Here is a 19935-nt window from a genome sequence, read left to right as displayed (position 1 = left end):
AATATACTAAGATTTAGTTTGTGATGCCGGATTTTGTTTGAATGTTTGCTGCCGTTTGTGATACACACCTGCCAAGAAAAAGGCAAAGAAGTAGTGCATGATACCATAAACCTCGTTGGTTTATGGTAAACCTCCACACACAGCGGTTTCCCCGCCATCACCTCAGATTACTCAATGTCATCCGCATCTAAGATACCGTTATCAGCTTTCACATCATTCCACCGCTTCTGCTGACATACACAGAGCAGACATACACCGAACTGACAAATCTTCAAAACGTTGAATGTACTTCATTCTACTTATTTCACTATGAACTTAGAAATTATATAGAACTGGGAAATGTATTTACAAAAGTTTACTTATTCGAGTGGAACGACATTCTACAGCTCAGATTCCAGTAAGTTTGAAATGTCAAGGGAAATTAAGCGGAATTGTTTTAGTCAAGTTAAAACTGGTTAATCTAGGCAGAGTGAATAGTTTGCTGCGCAATCAATCAAGTTATAACATAGAGACGCAGTCAGAAGGTGTTGAAGAACTAAAGCACTAATTCCTCCATTCATGCTATTATAGAAATTCTAACAGGTTAAAACGTAACATTTCGGTAAAATCTGGTGCAGTGGCAAGAAACCAACTAGTATTTAATTAATGAAAGGGAAAATTGTTTACACACTTCCAATGACATTCGCGTATGTGTGTATGTATATAAATGTGTGTATGTATATATATATATATATATATATATATACATACAAACACACACACACACATATATCTATATATATAAAAATATAAAGTCATATCTCTATATATCTATAACTATCTCCCTATCTCTCTCCATATATGTTTACGTACATACATTCAAACATACATACACACATACATACATACATACATACATATACATACATACTTATATATATATATGTGTGTGTGTGTGTGTGTGTGTGTGTGTATGTTTGTATATATACACATATATATATATTTAAACAAACACACACATACATGTGTGTATATATATATATATATATACATACATATATATATATATATATATATATATATATATATATATATATATATATATATATACATACATATATATATATATATATATATATATATATATATATATATATATATATATATATATATATATATATATATATATATATATATATATATACATACATATATATATATATATATATATATATATATATATATATATATGACTGGCTGAGTCAAAAGATTTTTTCGGATTTTTACTGATGATATTTTGCAACTTGTGTCCCCATGTTACATCATTAATTTGATACACTTACTGTGCATTCGTCGCTGAATTATTCTTTATTTTACAAATTTGATAATGAGTCGTGAAAAATTGCAATTAGAGCCATACTACGCCGCCTACAGAAAAAAAGAGGTGGGTACATAGGCAGCGGCTAAAGAAATTAATGATGTGGAAAGCCCAGGAATTGTAAGCGAATGTGTGGCACAAAACTGATTCATACGCTTCACAGAAAGTGACAGCAGCCTCGAAGACAAACTATTCACAGGGATAACTTCTGTTGCGGAATATGAATATGTATGTATGTATGTATGTATGTATGTATGTATGTATGTATGTATGTATGTATGTATGTATGTACGTATGTGCGTGTTTAACGTTGTAAGGAAACATTCATGCAGACGTGTACTTATGAAGAAACGTGTGTACGAATGTGTCCGTGTGTAGATGCATTTTTCCAGATTGTTGATTCTATGAGCACTTTGAGGAAATGAACATTCAGTTGCATAGCTTATATGTAGTTCCACATGACTGAGAGTCTTGTACTCGTGGTCACCAAAGGACTCCGTCTTTTACGCGAAGATAAACTTCACAGATCAGAGAAGAGTGCCTTAATTAAAAACTTAATTATATTTTAAAGTGCCTTATTTAAGACTGTAAACTATCAATACAATTACATCTGCAAATTTGTCGATTACTTTATGTTTTCGGTGAAGAGAAAATATATTGCACATGCGATGATTAAAATGAAATTCTATGCGACGAAGTTTCAAATTATGAAAATTTCTGATATATTGGACCATCTAATACATGATGGTGATTGATTGAGCTTCCGGGAGAAAAAATACTCTATACTGTTGACTTTCATAAAGTTATCGTATTTTATTCAAATCATTCATAGAGATACATGCGCGTATTCAATCTACGCGTATTTAATCTAAGAAAAATTAAGGAGGGATGTTTAATAATGATTTCATGTAATATATTATTTGCAATATTATATCTAAATGGTGAGAGAGAAGAGTAAGAAAGCATGAACTGAACACAATAGTTATTCATAACCTTCGCATGGAACATTGTTTTATCTTAAAACTTTTGACATCAGCATAAGAAAAACGATACAATATCAAATGATTTTACTTATTGCTAATAAAGTTGTCTACAAAAATATTGCGTACCTGTGTTTGCTGAAGAACCATACAGAATATAATCACGAATGGAAGCAGTGTCTGAATGAAATAAGAAATACTCATCCTGATAAAGTGTTTAGAAATTGACTTTTCAATTGACGTTTGTGTAGTAAAACAATATACGTGCCGATATTGTTTAAGATTATATATATCGAAGAATATCTGGAAATTCAACCCATGAAGCATCTTTGGTATATGCAATACATAGTCTGTTGTGCGTATGAAAACAACGCATTCACATGTTTCAGTCACAGTACCTTATTTCTCAGATAACCTGGTGACTAGTTAAAGAGATGAAACTCATCCCGATGCAGAAGCTTTAAACAATGTTCTTATCCACTTCTTAAACATGTGCAACATAATCACACCTCTAAGGAATAATAGAACGAATAGTAATGAAAGTGTAATTATACATACATTCATAAATTTATAGATATTTTCACATACATACAAACGCGCGCGCACACATACGCACACACACACACACACACACACACACACACACATACACACACATATATATATAGATAGAGAGGATGATGATGATGATGATTATGACGATGGTAGTCCCTCATAGTCGGAGAGAGACAGTTCTAAAAATTGTCTAACCAGCCTGCACAAAAGATTTGTTTGTAGCGATCAGATGTATGTATTGTATTTTGGTTCACTCCTACGCTCAAATTCACTTTGTATGAACAGTCGCACGGTGTATCACAGGTGCGGTGTTGAAGTGAACGCAGGGCAACGTGAAGTGACGTGTTGTGCTCAAAAACACAACGTATCAGCCGATCCAGTATTTGAACCCACAATCTTATTTCGCATTTGTCATGCTTTTATATGTTGATTTCCTGAAGATGAATGTATGTGGAATTCCAGCAGCTCTTACTTCTTTGTAGATTTCTCATATATTTTGAAACATTTGTAGGAATTAAAAGAACTTTTATTTATATTCGTTTTGGTCCATTTATTGTTATTATTCATATATATATTATTCATATATATATATATATATATATATATATATATATATATATATATATATATATATATATATATATATATATATATATATATATATATATATATATATATATATGTATGTATGTATGTATGTATATATGTATATATATATATATATAAAACATCGATTATAGCGAAATAACATTAGGTAAAACTTAATATGCAAATATGCTTTTCGTATAAAATTTATTATTTTAATATCTATGCGTGAAATATTTATTTGTTTTTTCGTTAACTTACCTTTCGATGAAACAGAATGTTCTGTAACCCAATAGTAACACAACGAATCATATATTATTATTTCTGTAACAATCGCGTACCATTGATGTTTGAGCAAAATTACTGATAAAAAAAGAAATTGGAAATATGCAAAAAAAATATGAGAATCTGGAAATATATAAAAAGGGAAATGCATGTTTGCACGTGCATGTAAATCTTCACCCATGGCCATATATAAAAAAATCACAGATACGTATCTGTACAGAATCCTAAACGTATTCATATACTCATACATGTAAACACACATACGCACCTACAACATACGCTTAAATAGATACTCACATCTGCCTGCGAGCATAAACGCACAAACATGCGAATGCATTTATGCATTTATGTTCACCTGTAATTAACCATTAATTCACACAGAATCACATATACTTTAACCTGTATCCCTGCATCACAGAGAAATGCATTTCTATATGAGCAGTTCTGCTTCATCATGCCGTTTTCTTACCATGTTCCCATGTTGCTTTGTTCATAGAATTCCAAATGCTTTAAGCGGTTTTTGTGATCATGCAACCATAATACACAATTACTATACAAACGTTGCATATCTATTATATGTACAGGTTTGCATTTATGATGTAAATTTCGCTGAAGAAATAGAGAGAGGTGCTAGGTGTTCCTGCCTGAATTTTCATGTAGATATTTCAATTTAATTTTCTTTCTGTGAAGAGTTAAAGATGACTATAATATATGAACTTTAACATTTTGAATATCACTGAAATCTGGTATTATTATGTGTATTGGAGGTGATGCTGAAATGTTCCTGGATTTGGGCAAAAGAAGGTACAGGAGAATCAGTCAATTAGGATTATACTCAACATATTCCCATCTCAGATTCACACACTTATTGCAGCGGTGCTCCAGATTTTCTAAGCCCTGTAAAAGAAATCTGAAGATTGGGCATCCAAACAGGCTTTTCGAGATACCCTTAGAGCCAGGAGATTTTCAGCGCCTCCTCTTCTATGTATGAATTCTTTTATAGGGCTTAGAAAAACTAAGGGATCGCTGCTGTAAGAGTGTAAATTGGAGAGGGGAATATGTTGAATAAAATCATAATGAACATACCCTGCTGTATTTTCTTTTACCCAAAGCTAAGAACATTACAGCACCCACTCGTGTGTGTATATATACATATATATATATATATATATATATATATATATATATATATATCGCTTGAGGATTAAAATTAATCAAAGGATATACTAAGTATATTTATCTGCCGGAAATAACAGTCAAAACTTATTTAAATCACCAAAATACACTGATAATAACTACAGAAATCAATATTCCGAAGGCAAACTGGCTACGTCATACATTTAGCATACATTCAACTGTTTGGACTCACGTGGATCGGTTTCTGGATTGGCACCTCACCTTCCTCAGCACGCGTTACCATGAAAGAGAGCCTCAACCTGTCATGTCTGCGCTGCACCTGATTCGTTTTGCGCCTAATCATGGCAGCCACTGGTGTGAAAATAATTTCAATACGGAGCAAATAACTCACGAGAAAAATAATTTACGACAAAATAATTTGCAATAATTTGACTCTATTATTATCTGGTGTAACAATTTAAAAAATGATAATAACAGAATCAATAATATAGGCGATTACAGGCCCCAGTAAAAAGTATTAAATAGCTGAAGGATTAAAACTAATCAAGGGACATATTATGTACGTCTAGCAGCAGGAAATAACAGTCAAAACTCTTATTTAAATTAGCAAAATACACTGATAATAACTACAGAAATAAACCGTCCAAAGTCAAACTGGCTAAGACAATCTCTCACCATACATTCAAGTATTTGTATTGACGTGGACCGGTTTCTGGACTGGAATAATAGCCTCACCTACCTCAGCACCCGGTACCATGATAGAGATTGATTTCTGTAGTTATTATCAGTATATTTGGGCGATTTAAATAAGCTTTGTTACTGTTATTTCCAGCAGGTAGACATACTTAGTATATCCTTTGATTAATCTTAATCCTTCTGGAGCCTGCAACCGCCTATATTATTAATTCTGTTTTTATCATTTTTAGATTGTTACACAAGCTAGAAATAGAGTCAGTGATATCTTCATAAATTATTTTCTCGTGAATTATTTGTCCGTGTTGATATTATTTTCAGACTGGTGGCTGTCATGATTCGGCGCAAAATGAATCATTTGCAGCGCAGAATCCAATATGACGGGTTTGGGCTCTCTATCATGGTAACGCATGCTGAGGAAGGTGAGACTATTATGCTAGTCCAGAGATTGGCCCACGTGAATCCAATACTTAAATGTATGCTGAGAGATTGTCTTAGCCCGTTTGCCTTCGGGCGGTTGATTTCTGCAGTTATTACCAGTGTATTTAGGCGATTTAAATAAGAATATAGACTGTTATTTCCAGCAGGTAAACATAATTAGTATGTCCTTTGATTAATTTTAATCCTTCAGCTATTTAATGCTTTTTTTTATCTGGGGCCTGTAATCGACTATATTATTGATTCTGTTTATTATCATATTAAAATTGTTACACGAGATAATAAAAGAGTCAATGTTAACCATCGCAAATTATTTTGTCGTGAATTATTTGCTCCGCATATATATATATATATATATATATATATATATATATATATATATATATATATATATATATATATATATATATATATATATATAACAAGTAGAAAGATATATTATTCAACGCGTAAATGCTGATAGAACAGTGTATATAGGATAAAATCCTTTTAGGGAGGGAAGAAAAGTTTGTCGGCAACCAGCCATAAGAATCGAACTCACACCCCTCTAATATCCGGTCAGAGTGCTCTACTTTCAGCATTTCTGGATGAATTTATAACGTCTAAAATAGCAAAAGAATTTGTCGGCTGGTAGTTCAGCTTAGAGGTAGAGCCCACTGGCCGGGTATTAGAGGGGTGTGAGTTCGATCCTCATGGCTGATTGCCGACGAACTTTTATTCTAGTTTAAAAGGATTGTATCCTATATATGCTGTTCTATCAGTTTTTACGCGTTGAAAAATATATATTTGTACTTGTTTTACAATATATTCCAATGCTTTAAAAGCAAACTTATTTTTGTTTACATATGACACAATATATATATATATGTATGTATTTTCATACATTCACATGCAAACACATACACACAATTTTTTACTTGCAAGTATCGACTTCCTTCCGTAAGTACAAAGCATCTGCAGGAGCGAACTGATGTCATTTTCAGGCATTGATATTACAATACTTTAATCATATTACTACGACAGACAAAGTGAAGATAGCTGAATAAAAGCGTTACTCAGGACGGCTACAAATGATCATAAGGCAGACCGATTACTACAGGTTTAAAGCTCTTATTTTGCTTTTGCTTCAAGTTTCTCAATGTTTTCTATCTTCAAAGCATCCTGCTAATATATTTTTTTTGTTAATCATAATTATTTTACATACAAGTGCGCACCCTTGCGAAAAATTGTTTCAGTTCATAAAAATGAAACAGTTGCATTCATTATCTAATTTTTCTTTTTCTTTATTTTTTAAAAATAATTATTGAGTGCAAAGGAAGCCTAAAATATGAAAGTGTTTTCATTATATGAAATATGACAACATAGATAGAGATGGGCGGAAAAGAAACTTCAAGACACAGTACATACATTTGATCACTATAAACAAATCATTTGTGCAGGCTGTTTAGACAATTTTCAAAACCGGCATCATTGATGTGTGTGTGTCTTTTTTCTTCCCCCCACCATCGCTTCACAACCAATATGTTTGTCCCCGTAACTTAGCGGTTCGACAAAAATAACAGATAGAATAAGTACTAGGCTTGAAAAGAATAAGTCCTGGGGTTGATTTCTTCGACTAACACCCTTTAAGGCGGTGCCCCAGCATAGCCGCAGTCAAATGACTGAAATAAGTAAAAGAAAATGAAAAAAAAAGAAATATATATATGTTTACATGTATGTAGGTGTATATAAACTGCGTGGGCGCGCGCGCACACACACACACACACACACACACACAGAATACAAGTCAGTTTGAAAATCGACAACACGTGAGTTTCGAACCTTGTGATGTATATAAAATTCTAGCCAGCCATGTATATTCTACGGTTATTATATTACTATAAAGTAGCTTTCCTTTTCGTTTCTGTTTTTTTATTTTTGACGACTTCATTCTTTGTTTACATTTAACATCCCTTATACGAAACATTGTTTTAAAATCAGTCCTGACGATAATTTCTTGAGAATATCTGTAGAGATAACCTTAACAAGTAATGTAAAAGTACAGCAGTAACGGCAAACGTGTGTGGCCTGATAGCACTTAGAGATACTTTAGCTAGCTGCTTCCAATACCTATTCTTTAAGAGTTCGCAAAACAAAGGAACGTCGAGTATGTGACAGCTGGATGGAATGAGAGGCATTTGCATAAAAATGCAGCTGATTCTCATTTCAACTGACTGAGGCAATGTCAATTAAATTGCTTTACTTAATGACACAAAGGTTCTATAGACTGACTCCACTAACTTATATTCATTAGCTGAACACTGCAACCAGTTGTCGACGCACTGCCACACGTAAAACGTCAAATATGCATATGCACGCACACGCACATCACTACATACACACACACAGACACACACCATTACATACACACGTAAACGGACGCACACAAACATACACACTCCTGCACACACACACACACACACATATATATATATAAATTCTGATATGCATATGCATGCGTGTCTTCGTATGTTACGTATATGCGTGTGTGCATTTTCGCGCGTGTGTGTGTGTGTGTGTGTGTGTATAGAAATTGAAGATTCTCCTAGCATTGTGCAACACGTTAGATTTCTGGACCGAATCACCATTAGTTTTAATAGACATATATAATTTTACTTTCAGCGCATTCTCCTAATCAAACTAGCGTGAATTAAACGAATAATTGGCAATAACAAAGTTTGAAGACCATAATAATTATATGCCAAAGTTATAAAGAAAATCCCTAAATCGCCGAGGCGTAGGCAAATAAATATCTGTTCATGAAATTGTCCAAAGAAACCATATTCTGCAAATCTATCATTATCACTTGGATCAAATTCCTCAAACCACTTATATTAAACAGTCATCCAAAAGAAATACAGTAACAACCACCAGACGAAGCGGTAAAACCTGATGATGCCATGTTAAATAATTCCTTTCTAAAACAAAACGGCTCATTTGATTTCAAATATAGAACTTGGCAAGCGATAAAGAAAAAAAGCATAAATATTTCTTTTGAATAAGTGTCTCGCAGAAGGAAATAGTATTTCTTAATTGTGGAATCTGCCAAATAAAATCAAATAGAAAATAGGTAGGTGAAAAAGAAACACGAGTGTATAATAATACAACAACCGTAGAATATACATTGCAGGATAGAGTTTTATATACATCATAAAGTATTGAATCTCGCGTGTTGTCGATTTGCAAAATGACTTGTCGTTAGCCGCTTCTATGTCTTACAGTATAATTTTCTGTGCCTCGGATTCTGAGTTCAATTGAACAGTATCCTATTTGTTTTCCAACTTTCGAGGCTTGATCCCCATGAAAGAAAATAAACAACCAGTCATGTTGTTTTGTCAATCTAATCGTCTGATACTTGTATATCCCAGGGTTTTCACTCAAGCGGACTACAGTTCATAACCTCAAGTGTATCATCTCGCTTTAGCATTTATTGTAGGGGCCGATGAAGGCGTAATCCCACTAGCGGTTGCAATCTCCCTTTGAAGATAATAAATTCCATGTATTATTAACTTCCAAACATATAGCGACCTGTGCAAATCGACGGTAACAGAAGAAATGCTCATTTAATACAATGGCAGAAAATAGATTGCAATTATGAGCTTAATATTTGATATCCAGTTACTGAAGCATCATTATTTGAGTGGAGGTGATAATTAATTCCTGGTTTATATGTCAGATGATTCTAAATATCTCCAATGTGAAGAAACAGTTCACAGCTTTAGAAACGGGAGTGATGTACAATAACAAATTATTGAATGGAAATGTGTATATTTCAAATGTTATCTGATATGTATAGGTTAGAAATGAGAAAATTACACCTGGTTGATTTGCGATATATACTCGGTCTGCAATGTTACGTCAAAACTTAAATATATTGTAAGACTCACTAAATAGCATATTGAAAATAGCACCCTAAATTAAGTATCGCCTCACTGAAAACCGTGTGAGAATCGTTCTTGTTTCGTCGAGTAAAATCAATCAATTGTACATATATATTTGCAAACCTCTTGAGAAATATGAAGCAATCAAAACTGCGTTTATTGTTTTCCATAAAATTTATTTTGTTGTTTCTATAGTGATTCAATTTATAACTTTTACATAACAACTGATAGATATGCAATGCCTGCCAAATAAATTGTATTGAAACATTACTGAAAGCTCTATACATACATACGCTTATACTTACAAGCTTACACACACAAATATATGTATATATATATATATATATACATATATATATATATATATATATATATATATATATATATATATATATATATATATATATATATATATATATATATATATATATATATATATATATATGTATATATATATATATATATATATATATATATATATATATATATATATATATATATATATATATATATATATATATATATATATATATATATATATATATATATATATATGTATATATATATATATATATATATATATATATATATATATATATATATATATATATATATATATATATATATATATATATATATATATATATACATATATATATATATATACATATATATACATATATATATATATATATATTTATATATACATATATGCATGTGTGTGTGAGAGAGAGTGTGTGCATATATGTATGTATATATATAAATATGTATGCATACATACACACATATATATATATACATACATATATACATATATATATATATATATATATATATATATATATATATATATATATATATACATACATATATACATATATATATATATATATATATATATATATATATATATATATATATATATATTATTATTATTGTTATTATTATACTTCTCTTACAGGAAACCATCATTGGACAACCATGCTGCGGTCGAACCACCTTAACAGATATTACTCGATACAAAAATAACCCTAATACGCTTAGGTTGGGAAATTATAATATTCGATTTATATTAAGTCGGAGTTAAGCGAATCAAAACGTATTGTCATACGCTGTTAACATGGAGAAGCCAGAGGGTAAGACTCGAATACAAAGACAGTCGTGCACATATACTCACATACGCACACATAGACACGGTCCGACACCTTTTAAAACATGTCAATAAAACTCATTAGATAAACATATCGGAAAAAATTTTGTTTTTGAACCAGAACGTAATCATTGAAGGCGATGCACCAGCATGGCCGCAGACAAATAACTTAAACAGTTAAGAGATAAAAGCTATATATATATATATATATATATGTGTGTGTGTGTGTGTGTGTGTGTGTGTGTGTGTGAGAAAATTGGTATGTGAAAGAACGTGGCTGGGTGTATAAAAGATAAACAAGAGTGAAAAAACTATAGAAGGCTTGTGTTACATGGTTAAAGTATATATTTAAAATATGTCAGAAAAATGTTATAAAATTTGTTTGGTATATAACCATTGTATTTGGAGAAATAACCGGTTTCGTGTTGTCTTTTCAAATTTCTCTACTTCATGGTAACATGTCAACGCTCCCGTGTGTTAATAAAAGAGTTCTAGATAGGGGGAGGTAATTTCTATCAATGTGTCATTAATACACCAACACAAATTAGATTGAATAAGGAAACCTTCTTCATTCAAAAATATAAACCCAAACTCAACCATTGCTAACACTTTTAAATAAGGAAATTCACCTCACTGAGAGGAAAAAATTATAGAGCAAAACCTAACTTCGAAACCAAACCATGATAAATTAATCAAAATCTACCAACTTCTACATTTCGATTATCTCCCTTATACCGGAAGAAATCCCTAATTACCTCCCCCTATCTAGAACTCTTTTATTTACACACGGGAGCGTAGACATGTTACCATGAAGTAGAGAAATTTGAAAAGACAACACGAAACCGGTTATTTCTCCAAATACAATGGTCATATACCAAAAAAATGTTATAACATTTTTCTGACATATTTTAAATATATACTTTAACCATGTAACACAAACCTTCTGTAGTTGTTTCACTCTTGTTCATCGTTTATATATATATATATATATGTGTGTGTGTGTGTGTGTGTGTGTACTAACATGCAAATATATGTATATATATACAAACATACATACATATATATATGTACTAATATGCAAATATATGTACACATATACAAACATACATACATATATATGTGTGTGTGTGTGATTGTATTCATATTGTATTCCATTCATATTCAGATCCTTTCTAGTTCCTCTGTCTAGCTTCGCTAATTCAGATTATGTCCAATCTACAAAACCTGCTGAGTATTTAAGTAACGATACTGCCCAAGTCTTTACAGCCTTCACTAAATTCGGATCATTTAACCTTGACTTCATTATCTTCCTCACCCATCTGACGTCCACCTCAATTTTTATTTTCATTTCTATAGTTAATTCTCTCGCAGATTCTACTATTCCGAGATACTTATAACTCCCTCCTTCTTTCAATTATTTTAATATCAGGTCCTCTGCTAATTGGCTACCTTCACTGTTGACTACTAGTCACTTTTTCAGGACTATTATTGCACATTTATCTATGCCAAATTCCAAACGTATATCTTTGCTGAAGAGGTTTACACTTTGTATTAAAAAATCTATTTCGTTTTTATTCTTACTAAAAATCTTCAGATCATCCATGTAGAGCAAATGGTTAATTTTTCTCTCACCATTTCTAAACTGGTACCATACTAAATTGAGGGTGCTTAAAACTAAGACAAATATTAAAAGGGATAATGAGTCTCCTCGGAAAATTCTTCGCTTGGTATTAACTTTCTTTAGAGCTGTGTCATGTGAGTAGAGATCTACTTTCCATTTCTTTATACTAAAGCTAAGTAATTCTCTTACGTTGTCTGCAATGCTGACAGTATACCTATATCAGCATGGAATCATGTCGTAGACTTTCTTATAATCTATCCATGCTATTCTTAAATTTTTCTTTATTTAGAGATGCTTCGTCTATGTATGATAGATCATGCGTTCCTCTCGCCTACTTCCTGCAGCCTTTCTGTTCTTCTGGCAGCAACTTTTGGCTAAGGTGCTCGTAAATGCTTTCTGAAAACATTCTTGTTTACAGCTTCCACACTAATGGTAAGCAAATAATTGCTTTATAATTGCTAGCTATATTACCCTTGCTTTTGTCTCTCATAAGGAGTACTATTCTCGCTGTAGTTATCCAATCTCGTATTACTCCCCTATTCAAACAGTCCTGAAGCTGTTCCCTCAGTCTCTCATGTAAGCGTCTACATTTATTTAAACACTACTCTTGTACCCTTGAAATCTGGTCCTGGACCCTTCCAATTCGGCAGTTATTCTCACACTTTACTCATTAATGTTAATCTTAGATCTGCTTGCTTCTCACTCACTACTTGTTGTTTCTAGCTTCTTCTGCATTAGGTTTTACGTCTTCATTACTTTCTTCATTATTTATTCGGCAACAAAATCTCCTCTGATCTATCTCAAATAATCAACGCTATTGATACTGATCTATTCTTTTATTCTTTTCTGATATCTGGAAAGCGTACCTACTACTGCTATGATACACTGTTTCAACCCTTTCATCATTGTCCCAAATCATTTCTCTTTCACTAAGTATTTTTTCTCAAGTGAAGATTTGAATCTTGTGTTTCGTAGCTCGTTCGGTTTCCAGGCTTTTGTTCTATTCAGATCTTGTTTTAAAGTCTTCAATTTATTTTGTAATCTTTTATTCCACATTTGTTCTTTTCCAATCTTTCCTTGAGGAATACCTAATCTTCTAGTAGCTACTATCCTTTCTACATAGATCAATAAGTTAGTGTCGCCTATATTTTTAGTATATATCCTGCTGACAATAGAATCTACTATCCGGGTCATATCTAACAGCTTCTTTCTTTTGATACCTTTTTAATGATGGCAATCATTCTCTTTCTTCTTTACTCATTGCTTCCTGAATCTCATCTAATATGTTTTGATCTTGCTCACTTAAATCGTTTAAATCGCTGATGTCAGTTGCCCCTTCGTAGTAGTGCTATTACTTTTTTTCCCGTTAGATACTTCTTTGGTTTAAACTATCTTTTATGTTGTTTGTCTTTTCTACTACCTGGTCTTTCTTTTCCAGTTCTCTTGTGATCTCTTCCACCTCCAATTCTGTCATCTTCTTTCTCTCTTAATAACATTAGCTTGATCTAATAGTCTCTGCTCAGTCACTTTAACCATACCCATCCCTACCCAAAGAGTTAACCTCCGTTTTTTATAACCCCCTCTTTTCGGTTCGCTTTCTAAGTAGCGCTGCATCACTATCCGGTTTTCTTCAATGGTCCACTTCCTGTTCCATACGTTATTATCTGGTAATGCTGTGTTAGGATAACAGCTGTAGTCTGTCTGCATCTTTACTGAACCACTGCCGAGCGAGTAGGGAGACCTTCTCTTAAAGGTCCTTAAATGTTCAACACCATCGTCATCGCCACTAATATTATTGGACATGTGGTAATTTCAAATAACTTTCTATTTTATCACTTGATACACTTTCATGGTGGTGAGGGGGTACAGCATTTCTTTTCTGTTTGGGGAATATTGTATTGCATCAATATATTTTGTTATAGAGTTTAATTTGAGCTTTCTGGTGTATTAGTGTTTCTATTATGTGTTGTTTGTGCAGTGCAGGTACTGTTCTTCTGTTGTGTATCGGGCTTCTATGGCACATGCTGTGGGGTTGGTTCATTTTATGCCGTATTTACTGTATGAGCCTATTTTTTCTGTATGTTTTGGGGTGAGTGTTGCATAAATCTCTTCATTGCAGTTACGGTTATCTTCCCATCACTCTTGTTTTGTTTTGTTATTCGTTTGGGAAGTGACATTAAGAGATGGAGCCGTCTTTACAGCGTTTACCTTTTGATAAAACACTGCCTCTGGATGTGTGTTGAAGTTTCTTTTATATAGCTATTGCCTGAGATTCACTGGGGGAAATTCACTACGATTACTTTCTCCTTTATTCTTCTTTGTCTATTTACAGCTTTATTATTATTATTATTATTATTAGTAGTAGTAGTAGTAGTAGTAGTAGTAGTAGTAGTAGTAGTAGTAGTAGTAGTAGTAGTAGTAGTAGTAGTAGCAGTAGCAGCATATATTCAGTGGGTCAGAAAAGTGTCGACATTTTCGTAAAAGACTATTGCCTTCTCAACAGTAGAAGCTAGAAGGAATGTGGTGTATTCAATAAAAAAAATTAAGTTTTTTAAAAAGTTATGTATGCGTATAAGACATTTGAACAACGACAAAGTGCATTAAAAGTTTAGAGGGAGCACTATTGTTGAGAATGCCGCCTTATATTTGAATAATATTAGTAATTGTTTGTGCCTTTGCAATCTTTATAATGAAAATCAGCTTTGAGACACTTCATTATTTTTTGAAGATGGGGACTCCAAAAATATCATTTTATCGTATTGAAACATCTAAGGAAAAGAGGCCATCGTATGTAATATTTTCCTCTACTGACTCTTATCATTCTTTATACGATACAGTTTTAGAATTACTACCAGAAAATGTTCAAAAGTGTTTTACTAAAATTGTTAGTAATAATCAAGCAGATAATGAACGCTACACAATAGCATTATTTAATTCAAATTACTCCTTCCGGAAGGCCACCACACATATTGAATATTAAAATAGTTATATTGTTATTAAGTAATATATCAATCAAGTAATCGCTTTGTCTTGAAACTACAAGCTATTATTTTATGTGGTTATTGAATTAAATGTTTATGAAAATTTGGGCTTTGATAATTATACAACAGATAGTATCAAGAGTCGAGAGTTCAAGTGATATTTACTGAGTGAAATTTATGCTTAACTTTACAAAAAATACAGTTCCCTGTCAGATTAACTTATTTAATACAATGAAGCACAGGATCAAGTATTTAGTAAAATATGGATTTAATTACCACAAGTAGTATTTAGTCGTTGTCAGTTATATGTTGCATTCGCTAAGACTAGAAATGTTATTGATATTACGGTGTAGTTAATACCCATAAGCAAGAAAAACAATGAGAATTACTATCACTAAAAATATTGTATGAATAGGAAATATTAAGCTAATGGTATTAATGCTTGAAATGATAATTATTTTCATTACGAATTTAATGATAAGATGATATAATAATTATGTAGAAATATCACAGTAATGATTATAACGTAATTAATTATTAGATGTTGGTGTATAATAAAATATCTTCATTTCCTTCTCGCTTATCCACCCATCAGTGGTAAATTACTTCAACGAAATTATGCACGATTCTAAATTAATATGTCAGAGTAATTATGTCGTAGTTGTCAACAACAACAGAATGAAATTAATACTTTTAATTCTTAATACATTTCGGAAGATTCAAGATCTTTTATTTTTACACGGAAAAAGTTGACAGTCACATCAAAGCTTGGATGGCCGTCATCATCACGGATGTCTGCAAAGCCGAAATTACGAAGTAATTGTGGAGCTTTTCCTTGCAAAAATAAAACCTTACTATAATGGGTGTTATGTCCGTCTGACTGTCCGTCTGTTCCCTCTTCACGTTCAAACGGCTGAACCAACGGTCACGATGTTTTTCGGGATTACGAAGAAGGGAATCAGGAAGGCTTTTAGTGAAAGAAATGTGAAAAAGTATGATTATTTAATGGATATTGAGTTTTCTATTAATAAATCACCTTTGATTTTTTTTTTCTTTGTTAAAATTCCGGCGACAAGGATTAACTCTGAATTTCCCCACCCCGTATAGTTCGTGAATTTAGAGGGTTTATATTTGCGATACTATCCCTTTATTTCTCATCGTACATGGGCACATATTTGCTATCTTACAAGATTGGGGATTATGTCCGTTTGTTTGTCCGTCTTTTCTTGGCTGTTCCCTCTTCACTGCCAGACGGCTGGAAAAATGGTTAGGATATTTTTCGAGATTAGAAAGACGGTCGTCAGGAAAATTTTTAGCATCAAAAAACCAGAAGGTATGGTTATTTCGTGGTTACTGTCACACACGTTTTCTATTTCTATTTCATTTTCGCTATTAACCATCCTCGCAACTCACTTCGTATCTACCATGGGGCCACGAACTACACGATGAAAGTCCAGAGTAAGATTTTTTAATTGTTAAACCACCTTCGCATTTTAATTAAAAATTCGCCGACCACGAATAACTCTGGATTTTCATCGAATAGTTCGTGATCCCATCGTAAATACGAAGGGGGTTACGAGGACAATTAATAGCGATAGTAAAATGGAAAAAGTGTATCAGTATATAGTGTGTGCGATTATTTAGTGGTTATTGAAGTGTGTCAGTCTTGAGCAGGATTCACAAATACATGTTATATAGCTGAAATAGAATTCTGTATCATCAACAAAAATGTGATTTCTCTAACACATCATCCAGTAATCCATTTTAGTGTGTCCTTTTGGGAGACGACTAAAATATGTTAATTGGCTAATTCATTAGCAACGAATAACGACGACACAGACAGTTCACAATATCTTCAACCAAAAAATTATTGCAAAACAGCGAAAATGTACAAATGGAAGTTCATTTCAAGCGTATCCATACAAGTGGAAACTCAGTTCAAACGAACGTGTTCATGCAAGTGGAAATTCATTTCAACCAAATGTATTAATTCGAAGAACAATTGAATGCTGGTTGCAATTCACTTACGAATTTGTTAAGTGCGTGTTGCCAGACTTTAGGTCAACATAACAAATTGACATTAGAATAAGTCAAAGGAAAGTACTTATCTAACGACTGCTTGTATTGTCTGCCACCGGTGCGTAATGTGAGAACAACAGACAGTTTTGAGTTCCATAGAATTTGTTTAACCAATTTCAGGTACCATGCTGGATTTGCAAAACTAGATCAGCCAAAAGAGAAATGTTCTGCGTGAGTCGACATGTGTGACCGTATAGAGCAAAAACGCGATATTTGAACATGGCGACGACTGTCTTTTATAACTACGCTGTTCACCGTCGCCTAGCTGTCAACTACGCGCAAGGGGAGATGACTCAGGGTTATTCCCCTTTTTAAAGGTAAATAAACCTTATCACACTAATGACGTCACCGGTGCTCACACACAAAGCCTACACCATCAAGTCCATTTACACATTTCTCAATAATACTGTTATGACTTCCCTCTATCACTCAATGACTCCATGATAGAGGGTGGATTTGCTAGTAAATAATGCCCTAATGAATGGCTTCGCATAATTCTCCAATTAAACAGTTGCCTAATTTCATGGGTAATTACATATTAAAACGAACATATGTACATAGATACACACACACACAAACACACACACACAAACACACACACAAATACGCACACACACACGCACACACACACACACACACACACATATATATATGTATACGAATGAGTGGTCAAAGCAAAAGCCACTCAACACAACTGGTAGGAGTTTCATGTATTACTTAAAATTGGCTGCAAGAAATATACAGCGCGATCGAATAATGTCTTACATATTCGTTTGCCTATCAATATGTTAACAATATATAAATATAACTATTCATTCATGCATATATTTGTACGAATATGAAGTTTATATATATTTATATATATATATATATATATATATATATATATATATATATATATATATATATATATAAGTATGTATATGTTTTTATATACACACATACATATTTATACATATATATATATATGTGTGTGTGTGTGTATATATTTATACATATATACATAAAACTTAGATAAAACTTAGATATGTTTCGACACAAGATTGGTCCAGGCCATGTATAACTTAATAGCACCACCTGATAAGATTATCTAAATCTTTTTTTATGTCAAGTTTTGGTTATGGTCCATTCAAGTAGTGAGTTCTTGTTGAGTGACTTGTATCCAGGTATGGGTGGCTTATCTGATATTCCTTGAAGAAATCTGTCTGGACTCCGTTTAAACCTGATAGGATCCTTTTCCTCTTTTATCTGTTTCGGGACAATGTTAAATAGGGCAGGGCCTCCTGAGGAAAAGAAATTATGCCGCAGTGTACCTATATGTCGTGATCCTGAATTGGATAGGAGACGTATGGCCCGTGGTCCCAGCCTTGGATTTTCCTTGAAAGTAATGCTGTTCAGAAGTAGCAATGAGGGTAGTTTTGCTATGGAGTTGTGTGTGTATGATATTCTAGTTGGTGGTGGTTGTGTGTTTCTTGTGTTTTGCATAAATGGTTGCTAATAGCCCGTTGGATCTCCTGGCTTAGATCGGCTTTCTTATTTTCTACATAAGTTAGTAAAAAAGAGTTGCCTCTTTGGTTTGCCCCTTGGTCAGAGGGTGCATAGTTCATGTTTATGTTATTTGGTGTGATGTTTTTCCCATAGTTCCGTCTTCGTTGTTTGGTTGTATGAGGTGAAATGTGGTTGTGTTTTGTTTTTGTGGTTGTCATAGGTCTCCTCTGTTGTTGTTTAAATTTATTTTTCAACAGTTTTGTGCCCTTCAGATGGTGGTGGTTGCATTCTGGTTTCAAGCTCATCCTTAGTGATACTGACGTTTGGCACAGTTTAGGATGGAAGAAGGTGCATCCATTGCCTTTTGTGCATCCATATTTAGGATCAGGGCCTTGGGCTCTGTATTTAGGACAGTATTTGGGGTGGAGGTGAGGGCAGTTTTTTCCCGTCATACCATATGGACAGGTGCTCTTAAAAGTCTACGGCATAAGGGAGGATGGAAAAAAGCACAGCGTCCCTTCTTGTTGGTGCAGCTGGGGCCAACTCTAGTTACCTTGAGAATGGCAACGACAGGGTTTTTAACGTGGGCATAGTAGAGGTTGTTGTGTACTGGCAGGCTCATTGGTCAATGGTCCTACTGTAGTCGCAGTAGCAGACTGTTGTTGT

General features: G+C 33.0%; 1 long non-coding RNA gene across 1 annotated transcript in view; it reads right to left on the bottom strand.

Annotated features, from left to right (window-relative positions):
- LOC128248845 (uncharacterized) overlaps positions 1–19935 on the bottom strand; it is a 98919-nt gene that overhangs the window by 42254 nt on the left and 36730 nt on the right. The gene's annotated exons all lie outside the window — the stretch shown is intronic.

Source organism: Octopus bimaculoides, chromosome 10 (assembly GCF_046866305.1).
Source record: "Octopus bimaculoides isolate indiv1 chromosome 10, ASM4686630v1, whole genome shotgun sequence".
Taxonomy (NCBI): domain Eukaryota; kingdom Metazoa; phylum Mollusca; class Cephalopoda; order Octopoda; family Octopodidae; genus Octopus; species Octopus bimaculoides.
The sequence above is the reverse complement of the archived record's forward strand: the minus strand, read 5'-3'. Positions and strand labels throughout refer to the sequence as shown.